We start from the raw sequence: 16,337 nt of genomic DNA on the forward strand, positions 1-16,337 counted from the left end.
TGTTGACCTTCCTAGGAATTTTCTTTCCTTTCGTAACAACCTCATTTTTGTGAGAACATTTGGCTGCAAAATGCCCAACCTCACCACAATAAAAAACTAATAATGGAAGTTTACCTTTGAATTTTCCCGTACCTGTTCTCATTTTCTACGTGAAGTAGGAAAACTCTTTATTTGAAAATTCCTATTCATCTTCTTCATTTTCCTCGTCGCTACAATTGCAAGTTTTTTCTTTCGGAGTCTACTTGTCCTTACTATTCTTCTTCCATGCTCATGCTTACTATTCTTCTAATGTTCATCAGTGTTTTTATGTTCGTCGCATGCTTGTGAACCATTTCATTTGATGTTAGATGAGTCTTTCTCTTTCATGTCTGTCTTCATTAGGGTAGTACTATTACTTCTATCTTACATGCCCACTTAATTCCCCCCCCTCCCCCCCACACCCCCCATAGTAAAAGAACCTTGATGCATCGGCAATTGAACATTCACAAGGCATATTATCTTGCTCATTCGAAAGAACAATGGAGCTTCTCTCTCGTTCTAATAGCTAAATCCAAGGCATATATTTAAGTAAACAACAGTCGGGCCATATTCCAAATAAGACTCCTACACCAAACGGTGTGAGGTCTAATTGGGACTTCACATCGGGGAGACCCCCTTGTATGTTGGTGGTATCCAACACCATCAACATTTTGGCGCTAGAAGGAGGGGTAGATGACAAGTTGTTCCCTTTGATTCTGTGTTGAATCTCCTATATTAAATGGCTATTTCCCAAATCATAATCCCAAAGTGTTTTTCTAGCTTACATTCTTGTAAAATTTCAATCTTCGCGGAACTTGTTCATTCCTTGTCTCAATTCAAGTTTGATGGTGAGAGTGGTACATTTCTATCCAAACACATAAATTATTCTCTTGGGTTTTGTAAATCTCTTCAAGTTGATGATGAAGATGTTATGTGTATTCTATTCACCCTCACTCCTGAAGGTCATGTTAATTGATGGTGTCATACCTTACCATCTAACTCCATACATTCATTTTTCCAATTCCTTAAGGAGCTTCATCAACCTTTTGATAGGTATGATTACCAAGATGTTTAAAAAAGAATCAATCATCTTAGAATGAATCCTAATGAACCAATTGAGGATTTTTCGAATAGATTCCTTCACTTATGTTGTGAGTTTCCTAAGGAAAATTTGGATTTGGATTCCCTTAAAAGGAAGTTCAAAAGTTTGGTTCAAATCGCTTTACATGGTGAATCTAAACCTCCAGATGTTCCTATTTCCCAAAATTTCAAAAATTTGAGACACCTCTAATTCAAAAGAAGGAACCTACTATCTCTTTTGTTCCTTGTCCTCCTCCTTTTCTAGTACCAATTTGGGAGCCTCCGTGATAATGTTGAAGTTGGGAAATCTAGAAATAAAATTCCTAATTTGTCTTCCAGAACTTCTCCCACTTTCCATGATTCATATCCAATGGAGGAAACCTTGGAATGGTTCATGTAGCCCAAGGTGAAGGTTAATCCCTAAATTTCTCAAGATTGTATTGACACTCATAACTCTAGTCTTGAATCTGATTTGGATTCTTGTCATCCTCTGTCATATTTTTCTCATAACCCCTTGTCCCTTGATCCACTTGATCAGTCTCCTTTTGCAGATTCTCTATTTTCAAATCTAAAAAGTGATCAGGTGAAAGGTAGTCATTTTTCACAAGTAGAGGAGCAGGGAGGTGAGGATTCTTTCGATATTTATTCTCTTTTTCAAAATCCTCCATGTCAAGATAATGGTATTCCATCCTTGGTTGATTTTGAATCTAAGAATCTCAGTGATAAATCAAATGGAATTGATTTTCCTAATCAATCTGAACACTTGGATAACCTTCATTATGTTGATTATGACTCCATTATTGTATGTGATGATGGTTTCCCAGTGCACTATTTGATATTTCGGTTTCTCAAGAAGATTTTATTTTGGAAGATTTAGACCTCAAATTTGATTTGGTCCAAGAAGTTGTTCTCTTGGAAACTTCCTCTTCACCTCACTATCCCTTGTGTTCTACTATTTGTAATGCATCAACTTGTGAAGAAGATACTCCATGCTCTTTAAGTTCATCATCTAATGAGTTGGATTTTGAATTGACACAAGGTAGTGAGGTTATCCATGATGAAGAAGAAGGTAAGAATCTTATCAAGTATCCATCCCATCCCTTATCATTTCCAATTTTGCATGAAGAAAAATATTCTATACAGGTTACTCATGATATTTGTTTGATTTATCCATATTTAGATGTGAAATTAGAAGAATATTTTGACTTGGGTAATCTGTTTATCAAAGATGTAAATTTTGATCAAATCAGTGATGTGGATGGCTGCCATTTGGATAATAGTGATCTTGTTGAAATTACTGATGGTAGTTGTCCATACACCATGCATGATCTGATTCAATCTTCAAAATGAAATTCTATAATTCTGGAAAGTTCTAGGACTCATCAGGGAGTTGAGGCACTTCAACTTTCGTTGATGGTTATGTCAGGTTCTCGCGACTCTGGTAAGATCCCTGAAATAAGTTAGATTTGGATCTTCTCACAAAATTATTTTCTTTGCATGGTTTCATTGAATCCAAATTCCTTCTTGAAAGATATTTGTTATTTTGAATTGAGCTCTTCAAATTTCAAGATGTGGTCTTTGATTGGACTGCAGATTTTGTTTCAATTGATCATTCCTCATGTAAATATCTTGTATCAAACTTGGGTTTGGAATGTATACCTTTCATGGATGAGAAAAGTTGTGAAGTTGATCATTCTAAATATTATCTTTGGCCAAAAGATTCATACCTGTCACATTCTTTTGAAAGTAATCAACTCTTGATCCTTCTTATGAAAATTCTAATACTGATCAATTTCTTCATGGCACCTCCTCTTTAGTATCAGTGAATGTTTGTGTTATTTTCTAAATCATGTTCCTATTTTTCATCTGCTACATCTCGACTGGTTTCATGTGCTAGCCATATTGGCATTCCCTTTTAATGATTATGATGTCAGTCTGGGTTGTAGCCAATCACAAGTAGATGGTTTGTCACATTTAGCATATGAGGAAGATGATTAGGTTATTCAAATCATTTGTAAATCTACTCAAATTGATCTATCTTTGTTGTCTCCTAATCGAGAATCTTGTGCCTTAATCAACCCATCTGATCATGGTTCTTGTTTTAACAACTATCATTAAATTGATCATTTTCCCACTAGTGTATTTAATGATGGTTTTTTTACATCCTCTGATATTCATGGTTTATCATCTCAATATTAGATATTTTCAAGCAGTTGAGTCACTTCAGCCTCCAATGATGGTTATGTACGACCCTCACTATTTTGACAGGTTTTCTGAATATGATTAGATTCATTTTCCTCGCAAGATTCTCATCTTGATTCCACACTAGTAATTGAAAATTATTTTCCCCAAGGATTTCAATATTTCCAAGAGGATTGTTTTAAATTTCATGATCAAATCTATCATCAATTAGAAGAATTTTACTTAGCAAGCCCATTTTCTAAGAGAAATTTTTTATCTTTCCTGATGTTTATTAAGAAAGACAATATAGATGCAAGTTCTTTCACAAGAAGTTTTCTACGTTTGTTTGATTACTCTTCCCATCGAAAAGGAAAGGTGGAAGGATGGTTAAGGTTGGTTGTCATGACACATCTCTCTACATCTAGCAAATGTAGGTTTTAACCCCGTACAGAAATTACTTGCATACGAATTCTAAAACATAGAAAATAAATAATGCGAGAGAAGAACACATAAAACACATATACACAGAGATTTTCCCCTGGATCCCAAAACCGAGACTACAAACTTGATTTTTCATTATGTTCCTTTTAATGTTACAATACATATTTATACATGCCGAAGCATCCAATACCATGGACTGAAAACCATTGCGTCCAATACCATGGACTAAAAACCATCATGTCTAATACCATGGACCGAAAAACTATCGCGTCCAAAAAACATGTGCAAAAATCATGCACAAAACCATAGGTGGGTCCACCCAACCTAACATAGGGTCCAAAACCAAAATTTTCCAGGGCACTGCCCCGAACCCCATAAAGTGGGGTTATGGGTGCCCTTCAAACCCCCTGTTAACTACGTGGAAAGAATATAACACAACCTAACATTCTCCCACTTCTTGTTTTCTTTCCACAGGGGGCCACAAGAGAGCTTAGTCATTTTCCCAGCCCTGAAATGCCCATTGTCTCTCTACACCAAGAGAACTTCTCAGAGCTCATATATTTTGTCAATGCATCTGCAGTATTCTTCAAAGTGTCCACCTTTACAAGCAACACCTTTTTGTCTTCTATCATATCCCTCACAAAGTGATACTGAACATGAATGTGCTTTGTCTTTGAATGATATGCAGGTTTCTTTGCCAAGAAAATTTCACTTTGGCTGTCACAGTCTATCCTTATAGCTTCTTGTACTAACCCCATACTTGAACACAATCTCTGCAACCAAACTACTTCCTTGCTTACATGAGTGGCTGCCATGTATTCTGCCTCTGTAGTTGATAGTGCCACTACAGATTGTTTCTTACTCATCCAACTGACTGCACCTCCAAATAGGTTAAACACATACCCACTTGTAGATCTTCTCTAATCCAGATCTACAGCCCAGTATACATCAACAAAGCCATGAATATCCAACACTCTGTCCAATCCTGGTCTTCCTTGGTAGCACAAACCATAATCACTAGTGCCACACAAATACCTGAAAACCCGGTTCACTGTTGTCCAATGCTCCTTTCCTGGTTTTGACATAAACCTGCTCAATACTCCCACTGCATGTGAAATGTCTGGTCTAGTATAGACCATTGCATACATCAGGCTATTGACTGCACTTGCATATGGAACACGGGACATGTCCTCTTCCTCTTCTTGTGTCTTTGGACATTGTTCAGTAAATAACCTCACACCTACAAGAATAAGAACCTTCACCAGTTTACTATCCTACATATTAAACCTCTGTAGTATTGTCTCGACATACTTCCTCTGGTTTAACTAAAGCTTCCTCTTTTCCCGATCTCTTTTAATTTCCATGCCCAAAATATAGTTTGCAGCACCAAGATCTTTCATGTCGAATTTGGAGGATAATTGGGTCTTCAAATCCTGGATAATTTCTTTGTCATTTCCAACCAGCAACATATCATCCACATACAAGACCAGATAAATAACACGGTCACCAATTAATTTAAAATACACACAGTGATCTACTTTGCTTCTCGTGAAGCCAAGTCCCCGTATAAATGTATCAAATTTTTGATACCACATCCTTGGTGACTGTTTTAACCCATACAGAGACTTCTTTAACTTGCATACCAGTTCTTTCCTACCCTTCACCGCAAAGCCTTCAGGTTGGTTCATGTAGATCTCCTCTTCCAGATCCCCGTGAAGAAATGTTGTCTTCACATCCATCTATTCTACCTCAAAATAAAAAGAAACAGCAACAGATAAGAGTAATCTAATAGAAGTTACCTTGGCAACAGGAGAAAAAATATCACCAAAATCAATTCCCGGCACCTGGGAATAACCTTTTGCTACCAACCAAGCTTTGTATTTCTCCACTTTTCCTTCTGCATTTGTCTTATTTTTGAACACCCATTTGCTGCCAATGGGTTTCATTCCAGCTGGCAACTCCACCAGATCCCAAGCCTCATTTTTGTGCAAATATGCCATTTCATCAACGATGGCCTCTTTCCAGAGTTTTCCATCCTATGAATCTACTGCTTCCTTCACAGTTCTGGGATCATCATCAATAATATATAAAGTAAAATTTGAATAGAAAGCAGATGGACTATACCTTTTCGGCTGCCTTATTTCTCGAATTGATATTCTCACACCCGGAGTTTGTGGCTCTTCATATTCTAATTCCTCCTCTACTGTAGAGTCTGATTCTTCCTCCTTTCGCTCAAACTCTATCTTCTTAGGTTCCATTGGTTGGACTTCATGTTTAATAACATCTTTCACCTCTCTGAACACCACATCTTTGTTGTAGACAACCTTCCTTATTACTGGGTTCCAAAGATTATAACCCTTTAAACCATCCTTATACCCAATAAAGATGCACTTTTCAGATTTACTATCCAACTTTGTTCTTTTATCCTTTGGAACATGTACATATGCATCACATCCAAATACCCTCAGATGTGAAAGAGAGGGTTTCTTACCAGTGCATACCTCTTGTGGAGTCTTATCCTCCAATGCTGATGAAGGTGACTTCTTGACCAGGTAACATGCAGTATCCACCGCCTCTACCCAGAATTCTTTTCCTAACCCGGCACCACTGAGAATGCTTCTTGCCCTTTCCATCAACGTCTTATTCATTCTTTCTGCAACTCCATTTTGTTGAGGTGTATATGGAGTAGTCTTCTATCGTGCTATACCACACTTCTTACAGAATTCTTCAAATTCCTTACTGCAAAACTCTCCACCGTTATCTGTCCTCAGCACCTTTATCTTCTTCTCTGTCTGGTTTTCCACCAGAGCCTTAAATTCTTTAAACCTGTCAAAGACTTCAGATTTCTTCTTAAGGAAATATATCCATGTATTCCTTGAGAAGTCATCTATAAATGATACATAGTACACAGACTTACCCAGTGATGGAACCTTCATAGGTCCAAACACATCACTGTGCACAAGTTCTAATATCTATTTCGCCCTCTTACTACCAAAGGGGAAACTCACACGATTCTGCTTCCCATATACACAATTTTCACAGAAATCAAAATCCAGAGAGCCATTACTCATACATTCTACCATACCTTTACCATGAAGTATACGAAGGCCCTTTTCTCCAATATGTCCAAGCCTTTGATGCCATAGCATGGTCTTCTCTCCAGAGACCACTAGATTTTCTGCTCCACTTTCAGGAACCATAGAACTATTGCACCCATCAATAACAAAGCTACCTTGCAGCTTGTATAGAGTTCCAATCCGAACTCCTCGCATCAATAACAGTGCTCCCGAACCATATTGCAGGTATCCTTCTCGAACACTGTTTTTACACCTGCATCATCCAGCTTGCTAATAGAAATCAGATTTCTGGCTAATGCATGAATATGTAGAACACCCGGAAGTGTTCTAACCCTTCCACCTTGCAGCTTCAACTTTACTTTTCCATGACCAATGATTATAACCTTCCTGTCATCCCCCAAGAAGACATCACCACCATCATATTTCTCATACTCACAGAACCACTCTCTATGGGGAGTGAAGTGAAAGGATGCATCTGAGTCAATCAACCATGCCTCATGATCTACACGTGTACTTGAAGAAGCCAAGTACACATCCCCACCTTCATCTGAGGTGGTTTTCACCTCTGCAAAAGGAGCCTCATCAGATCCCTTTCCTTTGTCAGGAGCTTTAGATTTACAGTCCCTTTTGAAGTGGCCTTCCTTTCCGCATTTCCAACACACCACCTTTACAGGTTTTCCTGGAGATTTAGATCTCCCTCTAGATTTAGATCTCCCACTTGATGACTTATTTTTGTTTCTATTCTGGGACCGTCCTCGTACAGACAAGGCATCACCATTTTGGCTCTCCATATTTTTCCATCTCATCTCCTCCGTCAGCAAGGCTGAGACTATTTCATCAAACTGCAAGGCAATTGCATTGCTACCTATTGCAATAACCAAACTATCCCAGGAATCTGGTAGAGAACACAACAAACTGATGCACTTATCTTCATCTGAAATTTTAATATCAACAAATGCTAACTAACTTACCACAGTATTAAATGCGTTCAGATCCTCTGTCACCGAGTCTCCATCTTTCATCCTCAGGTTATACAGCTTTTTCCACAGGAACAGTTTATTCACCAGAGACTTAGATTGGTACAAAGTCCCTAACTTGTCCCACAAAGCCTTTGTTGTAGCTTCCCCTGATACATTCAACAATACTGAATCTAAGACACACAATCGTATTGTGCTCTTTTCCTTCTGATCCAACTTCTTCAATTTTTCATCGGACACTCTCGTTGGTTTAGTACTTGGATCTACCACGATCCACTAATCTTTATCCACCAACAGATCCTCCATGTTGAGTTTCCACAATTCAAAACTCTGACCATTAAATTTCTTGATCTCTATCTTTCCACTGCTCGCCATCTTCTTTCACCAGCAGAATCGATCTCGCAGATCTCTTACTGAACAGGGTCTACCACAAGCCCAAGCGAAACCCCTCAGCAACAAAGGCATCCCCTTGAAGCCAAATCTGCTCTGATACCAAATGTAGGTTTTAACCCCGTACAGAAATTACCTGCATACAAATTCTAAAACATAGAAAATAAATAGTGCAAGAGCAGAACACATAAAACACATATACACAGAGATTTTCCCCTAGATCCCAAAACCGAGACTACCAGCTTGATTTTTCATTTTGTTCCTTTCAATGTTACAATACATATTTATACATGTCGAAGCATCCAATACCATGGATTGAAAACCATCGCGTCCAATACCATGGACCGAAAACCATCACGTCCAATACCATGGACCGAAAAACCATCGCGCCCAAAAAGCATGTGCGAAAATCATGCACAAAACCATAGGTGGGTCTGCCCAACCTAACATAGGGTCCAAAACCAAAACTTTCCAGGGCGCTGCCCCGGACCCCATAAAGTGGGGTTACGGGTGCCCTTCAAACCCCTTGTTAACTATGTGGAAAGAATATAACACAACCCAATAGCAAATACCTTTTATCTTTTGTGCAAGACATTAAAGTTCTTATCTTTTCTGTTTCACATTGTATTACGTCGGTTTTCATTACTCGTATATTTATGATTGCAGGTTGGGAGCAATTATGTTGGCTTCACTGGAAATATCATTACACTTAGCCTTGACCTTTCAACTGGTTATGTTAGGAGTTGTTGGGTGCGCGATCCCCCCAAGGCAAGTTTTGGGGCTTAAAGCCCAAGTTTTGATTAAGTATAATGTAAAGACTCCGCGATTTGTGGGCGCGGAGTGCAAAGTTGTAATTAAGTCATAGGGTTGTTCGCCCTTACTTTTGTAATGTAGTTTCGGCTTGAGAATTCTACCCATGGTCCATGGACCATGGGATTGTATAAATAGAGCGAGGCTCTAAGTGTAAAGAAGGAATAGAAGATAGAAGAACAGAAGAAATGATGAAGCATTGAGTCTAAGTGTAAAGTCGAGTCTTTGGGTAGTAGAGTAGGAGAAGTCTCTGAAGCTAAGTGCGCAGAGGCCTAGTAGTTCGCAACTGAGTGCGTGGACCCCTGCAGCTAAGTGTGCAGGGCAGGTTGAGTTTGTAACCAATTGAAGCATTAATAAAGAGAAGTTTTACATTATTTTTGTGTATCTTTCCCTGTTTTATGCATTGAAGTATAATGGGTATGAATTGCAAGTTTATTGTTTATTTGTTGTGCGAACTTATATGAATATGTTGAATAAGTGAATATAAAATAAAGTATCTGTTTACGTGAATATAACTAACTGTTATAAGAAGATAAGTGAGATCCGTAGTGTAACTTGGGGAAATAGCACAGATCGTTGCTCTAGCAGCACGAAAGCTCCTTAGCCCCTAGTTAGGGTTGTGCGAAGGTCTTGCAGGTCAAGAAAGTGTGTGAAGTGACCTAAACGAAGGTATTCATAGTTGGACTAAATCGACCCCTCAGACATCTCAAGGGTGCAGAAACTTGGTTCCAGCATCCCCCCACACTACTTCGGGTGAGACCTCAGTCCGCACTCCGTGGGCTATTGCCGAAAGGGCTAGTAGTATAGGGATTTGTTTGGATAAATAACTTTGAACGTGGGTTAGGCCCCATCAAGCCAACAAATGGTTCCGTTGTCAAGACCAGAATCTGCATAGAGATGTTCGATGTCATATCATTGGAATCCAACTAAGAAAGAAATTTAAGGTTGGTTGGACAGGAGAATTCACGAGTTCGTGACACAGGAGAACAGGAATCCGCGACTATCAAAGAAAGAGTGGTTAGACTGCTACCTGTACACAGAGATCCACAAAATTTTCTTCGCATCTTTCCCTATTGAGTTGTACGAGTGGATCACGAAGCTAGCAGATAGCCAAGGAAGGTGGAAGCTCGACAATCCTATTGTGTGGACCCCAGAGTTGGTGCGCAGATTGGAAGCATCAAAGGATAAGATCGTGCATGCTGTTGATCACTGGCTCGATCGGATTATAGGAGGATTCATTACTGAGTTCATAGTAGATACTTTAGTTAGCTATAGCAAGGCTGAGTGATGCTTTCTCAAAGGACCACGAGGTAAGTATGTAAAGTCTCTGAATACTTGGATTAAAATGTTATTATGTCAAAAGAGGGTTATGCAATTATCTTGATGTCTAGAGCCATGTGAAGTGGAAAAACCTACAGAAACGAAGGAAGTAAGGGACGAGAGAATAGCCCTTTGATTTCACCTCCGCAAGGGGACGAGGAAGAGCTCGTGAAGGTCTCGCCACGAAGTGCAATCAATTTGATAAGGCAAAGGATTCCGCGCATACCACCCCCCGCCCCCCACACCACTACCAACTTCACTGCCTTCACCTCCATCTTTGCCTATACCACCTTCGCCACCACTGCGAGTCAATATGGCAAGCATGATAAAGTTGCTTGTGTTCAAGGGAGTAGGAAATGAGGATCTGGACCAGTTTTGGTTCGTGATAAGAGCCGTATGGGAAGCGCAGGGAGTGACAGATGATAATATAAAGAAAGCAATGCTAGTCAGCACTCTGCAGGATCACGCGCTGACCTAGTATATTAAGCATTCTAATGACAATCCAAATGCAGGGATCATGGATATCTAAAGTGCGTTGAACAGAGAATTTAGCAGGTCAAAGTCAAAGGCGCAGTCGATCATTGGATTTCAAAGAGATCATAATGCTACCTAGCGAGACCCCTTAGGAGCTGGATCATAGACTGAAGTGCACAATTCGCGAAGCTAACATGACTTTGACGGAAAGCACAGTGAATGGTTTGTAGCATCGCTAATGCCGCATTTAAGGAATGCTTTGTCACAACATAGGCTAACAACTCAGGCAAAGGCCTTGGAGATCGAAATGAGGCTACATGAGACCCCGATACAAGATCCTAACTTGGGAGTTCAGCAGATACACGCGCAGTTGAAAAACTTATGCCTTGAAATGCAGAATCTGAAACAAGACAGGACAGCCTGACCAGAAGTGCACGAAGAGGTATGGTGCGTTAAATGTAAGGGCCAGGGTCATGACAAGGACCACTGCCCAGTGTTCAAAAACTACCTCGCGGGAGGAGGACCAATGTCGTTAAGACCAGAGGCACAAGCAGGACCTAGCGCGGTGCCTGCTTTGTGGTGCGCGATTTGTCAAATAGGAGGAAAGCATGCTACGGACAACTACCATTTGTTATAGAAGTACACACAAAATTCGCAATAGTTGTTCTGTAATTTTTGTAGATCGGTTGGACATGATGAGCACACTTGTAGAAGCTATGAGCTAATGATGGATAGAACTCCCACCTATAGGGTACACGCCGAAACGCGGCCCCTTGACCAGAACGCAGGAGTGGCGCAAACTAGATTTCAGGGGCGCGGCCGAGGCCGAGGTGGAGGAGGGCCTGGAAGAGGTCACGGACAGCTGATATGCTACAATTGCAAAGGGCCAGGACATTATGCCCGTGATTGTACGAATCCAACGAGTTCACATATCTGTATTGTACCTTATTTGATCACGAGACGGAGGATTGTCCTACGCTGATAGCTAGGTTGTGCGACAAGGGAGCGCTACAACCTCCCCCAACTCAGAACCTACAGATGATGAGGTCTGAGCCATTCAAGGAAGATCCAAATGTGAAAATTATGCTCTGAAGTGGAATTACAACGAGAGATGATAAAGGAAAACAGCTCAAAGATAGTACTTGGGTTCGCAAGGCTCCCACGAAAGAAGCTGAGCTTGATTTGGAGCGCGCTAAGGAAACCTTCATGGAAGCTAAGAAGAGCTTCGCTGATGGATCCACTTCAGAAAGCAAACATAGATCGGAGCCAGAAATGGACCCATCTATGCTAACGACGTTCCTAGAAACATGCATGAAGCTACTGCACGATAGTAAGGATGTAAAGGGATTGCAGGAACTCATTAACAGATGCGCTGGGACCACGACAAGAGAGCCGCACATGGTCCGGAAGATTTGAAAGCATGCGATGAGGACAGGAAGAGAAATGAGGATGACTGCAAAGATTGGAGAATATGAGATGGACCATGTAATTTTGGATTTAGGATTAGACGCGAACGTTCTACCAAAGCAGACATGGGAACGCATGGGAAGGCCTACACTGCAATGGTTTCCTATCCAGCTGCGAATGGAAAACCAACAAAAGATAATACCTATGGGGAGATTGCAGGGGATCACCATGGATATTGAGGGGGCAAGCGTGCTAGCAAACTTTGAAGTGATAAAAATTGTTGATGATAGCAATCCCTACCCCGCCCTCTTAGTAATAGATTGGACCACTAACATGAACGGGGTGATTAATCTGAAGAAGCGCAAGATGATTTTTGACAAAAAGTCTCTGCGCGTAGTCATACCCTTGGACCCTGCAGAAGGATCGCACTACACATATCTGGTGCATGACTATGAAAGCGAGGACGATTTGGACTGCATCTACAAGATAACCGCATGAGAGCATGACTGGGTAAATCCACCACGGATGGACGAATCTCATGGAGCGTGAAAGCTCTTGTACGTCGGATTTAGATGAAGATATAGAGCGGTGGCAGAACCGGTTACACAAGGTAACCACGCTGAACTATAACATGATGACAAGATCATTGTGTTGTGTATCGACAAAAGTGAGAGATTTGCCTACTTATGATGGATTAGGTGAGGTAGATGCTTTCTTGGACATATTTGAAAGTGAGGTGCCAGAAAAGCAAAGTTTCTAGGCTTTGAAGTGGATACTGCGCGCAACACTCGTGAGGTGGTGGGGTATGCACAAAGGAAACTCTGAGGACTGGTGCGAATGCAGGAGGATGATGCACATGTGTTTTGGGAAGCCTATGGTGCGATTAATAGAAAAATACAATGGATGGGATGGTCCGCGCGTGCATTTGTCCAGGTGGGTACATGCATATGGTAAACAACCTGCGCGAATGCACATGGACTTTGCGTTGGGGAACACGGTCAATACGCATGTGTTGGGGAGGCAATTGCGCAAATGGTCCCTCAAGTTGGAATGACAAAGTGTGTAAAGAACGAGTGTGTAGAAGGTTACCCATGCAAAAGCATTTAACGAAGTGTGTGGAGCACTGAACAGGGTATATAACGCGTAGTGAAGTAATTTGGACCTACGCATACCAACATTTTTGTGGGCTTATAGGACAATGTGCAAGAAACTGACGGGACAAATGCCTTCTAGGTTGGCCTATGGAGCAAATGTTGTAATACCGATGGAGTATATTATGCCTAGTCCACGCATAAAAGCGCTCGTGGATATCACGGTTTGTGGAGCCTTGGAAGAAGGGATCGTGCAGTTGAATGAAGAAGAACACTTGGGACCTGATGAAGAGATCTAACAGGGTAATATTAGGCTCCAAGAACTCATGAATGAAAGAGATAAGTTAAGGGAGAAAAGTGCTCTAATGGAAGCGGAAGTCAAGAAGCTTGAGGAAGGAATAAAGAAGGATTTTCTCGATAAGAAAATTGTGGTAATAAAACAGGATGCACACGATTACGTTGACAAATTTGGGGACTACCACCAAGAATTGATTAGCTTGATGCCTTGGATTGGACCGTATATTACTAGAGGGATCACCGACGGTGGCGCGATGCAGATGGTGGAGTGCGCGACCCAGATAGTAAAGTTAAAAGGCAGATTTTTTCTAGGGAAATTGATTGATGATCAGTTGAAGCTATATACAAGTGGCGCGACCACCTGAATAGCGATGGGAAGAACAGTGTTAGTGCTCCAGGAAGTTGAAAGGAGGCATGGAACTATAAACTACTCTTCCCGAGACCTGCGGAATGTCATGGCTGCGCGCAGGAGCAAAGTGTCACGGGGTCTGCGACAGCGCAAGGATAGCTATGCTGTCGCACGGATTGGCTAGAAAGTGACCGTTACAATAACTATTCATTATGTGATGCTTGGTTTGAGACCAAATGGAGCGTGCGACAGGCATTTAAGGCGAGCTTTATGGGCAAGATTTGGGAAAATCTGCCACCAAGGGAGAATTAATGAACTAGATTTGGGGGGAACGATCGAATTTGAATCCAAAAGGCACTATAAATTGCAAACGGATGCCCCACAAACAACACTTGGTCATTTGGGAATTAAGCTGTCGTGTGCCGAGAGTATTCTAAACTGAGACATGTTTAACCTGTGGAGAGTGTTGTTTGAGCACCCAGTTGAGCAGTTGAGAGATTTCTAGACAAACAAAATGGCAGCGTCTGAAGAAGCCAGGGAAATCGGAGAAATGACTGCCAAAGAGGCCGCGTAGGCCATGATAATAGAGGATGCCCCTGAGAGCATCGGGATAGTTGCGAAAATCCCTAAATCAATGCACATTCCGAGGCCCAAGAAGGATAAGCAACCTATGATTCCAATGCGCATGTCCCCTCGAAACCCGCTGAGAACTAAATTGACCATGGAGGAAAAGGGAAGTGGTTAATTTTGAAACTGATGAGGAGGAGGAAGACCTTGAGGACATCATGATAGAAGAGGATGAGGATGAAGACATGGAGGTAGAAACTGAGGGCGCCGGCCCTCCGACCAGACTACCCGCATATGTTCCCCCATGGAAGGGCAAGGCAAAGGTGCTAAAGGACCTAGATAAGAATAAGAGCTCTTTGCAGACTTCGTTGCTAAACTGACGATGTCATTTTTTAAGGAGTGCACCTGGGATGGGTGCCGAGTTTGAAGTTCAAAGATTGGGATCTCGTCGACCACGAAACATTCCCTCACTTGGCGACCATGCAACTCATGAAGCCAAAGCAAAACACTGCAGCGGGAGTCATAGAGTTGGAGCCACGTAAATGGTTACGCAGAGTCAAAAAGGCAGGGTTGTTGAACCTGCTCTAGGTGTCGCATTACCATCGCGCCCCAATGACTATCTTCGTCATCAGGTAGTTGCTCTGTCTGGTGCATGATGGGTGTTTATGGCTGGAGGAGCCCATCCCCATCACAGACCACCTAATCCATAGAATTACCTGACTCCCTTGTAAAGGGGAAAACCCAGCAGACATTTCGAAGGGTAAAAGCAGTGATTTGTCCATCGCGGAGGCCATGAAAAAGAAATATAAGCTGGAGAAGAAAAAGAGGGGCTACGCGATCTCTAGTATCAACAACAAGGTAGTCAAAGTTGCGACTCAGATACTGGCAGGTAAGGTCATGCGGAAGTGCTACGCAGATGAGGTGCCCGTGCCAGTGGTTGCACTTGCCAAGCAGTGCACAGAGGGGGTCCAGTTTAACTGGTCTGAATTCTTGTGCAAGGAGTTCCTAAAGAATTGTCGCGAGGCACAGGAACAGGGAAAAACCTTCCACTATGCATGGCTTTTGTTGTCCATAGTGCTGGTGGTTGGGGAGTTTCCTGAGGACAACCAGTTCCCCACAATTGCGAGGGATCTCCCAGAGGCCACGAAGTACGCTTCGTTGTGGGCCAAGACGCAAACTGGATCCGAGATAGTAAGATATTATGGGTGTTCATTGAGATGAACATCAGAATGGGGATTAACCGCAAGCCGCGGTTATCGCCCACTGTCTACAATAACCTACAAAGCTTCACGGAGTTCAAGGTGGACTTCCACCATGTCTACATTAGGGCACGCAAGGACCTTGCGAAGAAGTGGAATCAGCTCCCGTACCAAGCCACGGGTGATGTTATCTTCGACGTACTTGAGGTGCAGCCGCCGGAGTGGCGCGCTCCAGCCATCTCTGTGACCGAACCAGAAATGTTTGCTGCATAGCGGAAGAAGGAGGAGACAAAACTGTGGATGGCATAGTTGGCAGAGAAGAGAAGAAAAGAGGCAACCACAGCACAGGCGCAGGAGGTGCGGGACGCTATGAAGGCCGCAGCAGAAGCATAGAAGGAAGCAGAGAAGGAGCGCGAGGGCCAGAAGTCACCTTCACCTGAGAAGGAACAAGAAATGGAGACAGAGACAAAGGAGGTTGGCGTGGACCTACAAACAGCGATGACACAGTTAAAGCGCCAGCACCCGAGAGAGCAGGTGGGACCGCAAAAGAAGTTGAAAGCATCTAAGACTTCTTTCGACCCGATCATCCTGACTAAGGGAGATCTGCACGATATAGGGGAGACTGTACGCAAAGTCACCGCAGAGGCCCTCCAACAGTT

Source organism: Pinus tabuliformis, chromosome 3_1 (assembly GCF_031772625.1).
Source record: "Pinus tabuliformis cultivar Carrire ecotype Pingquan chromosome 3_1, CPIR1, whole genome shotgun sequence".
Taxonomy (NCBI): Eukaryota; Viridiplantae; Streptophyta; class Pinopsida; order Pinales; family Pinaceae; genus Pinus; species Pinus tabuliformis.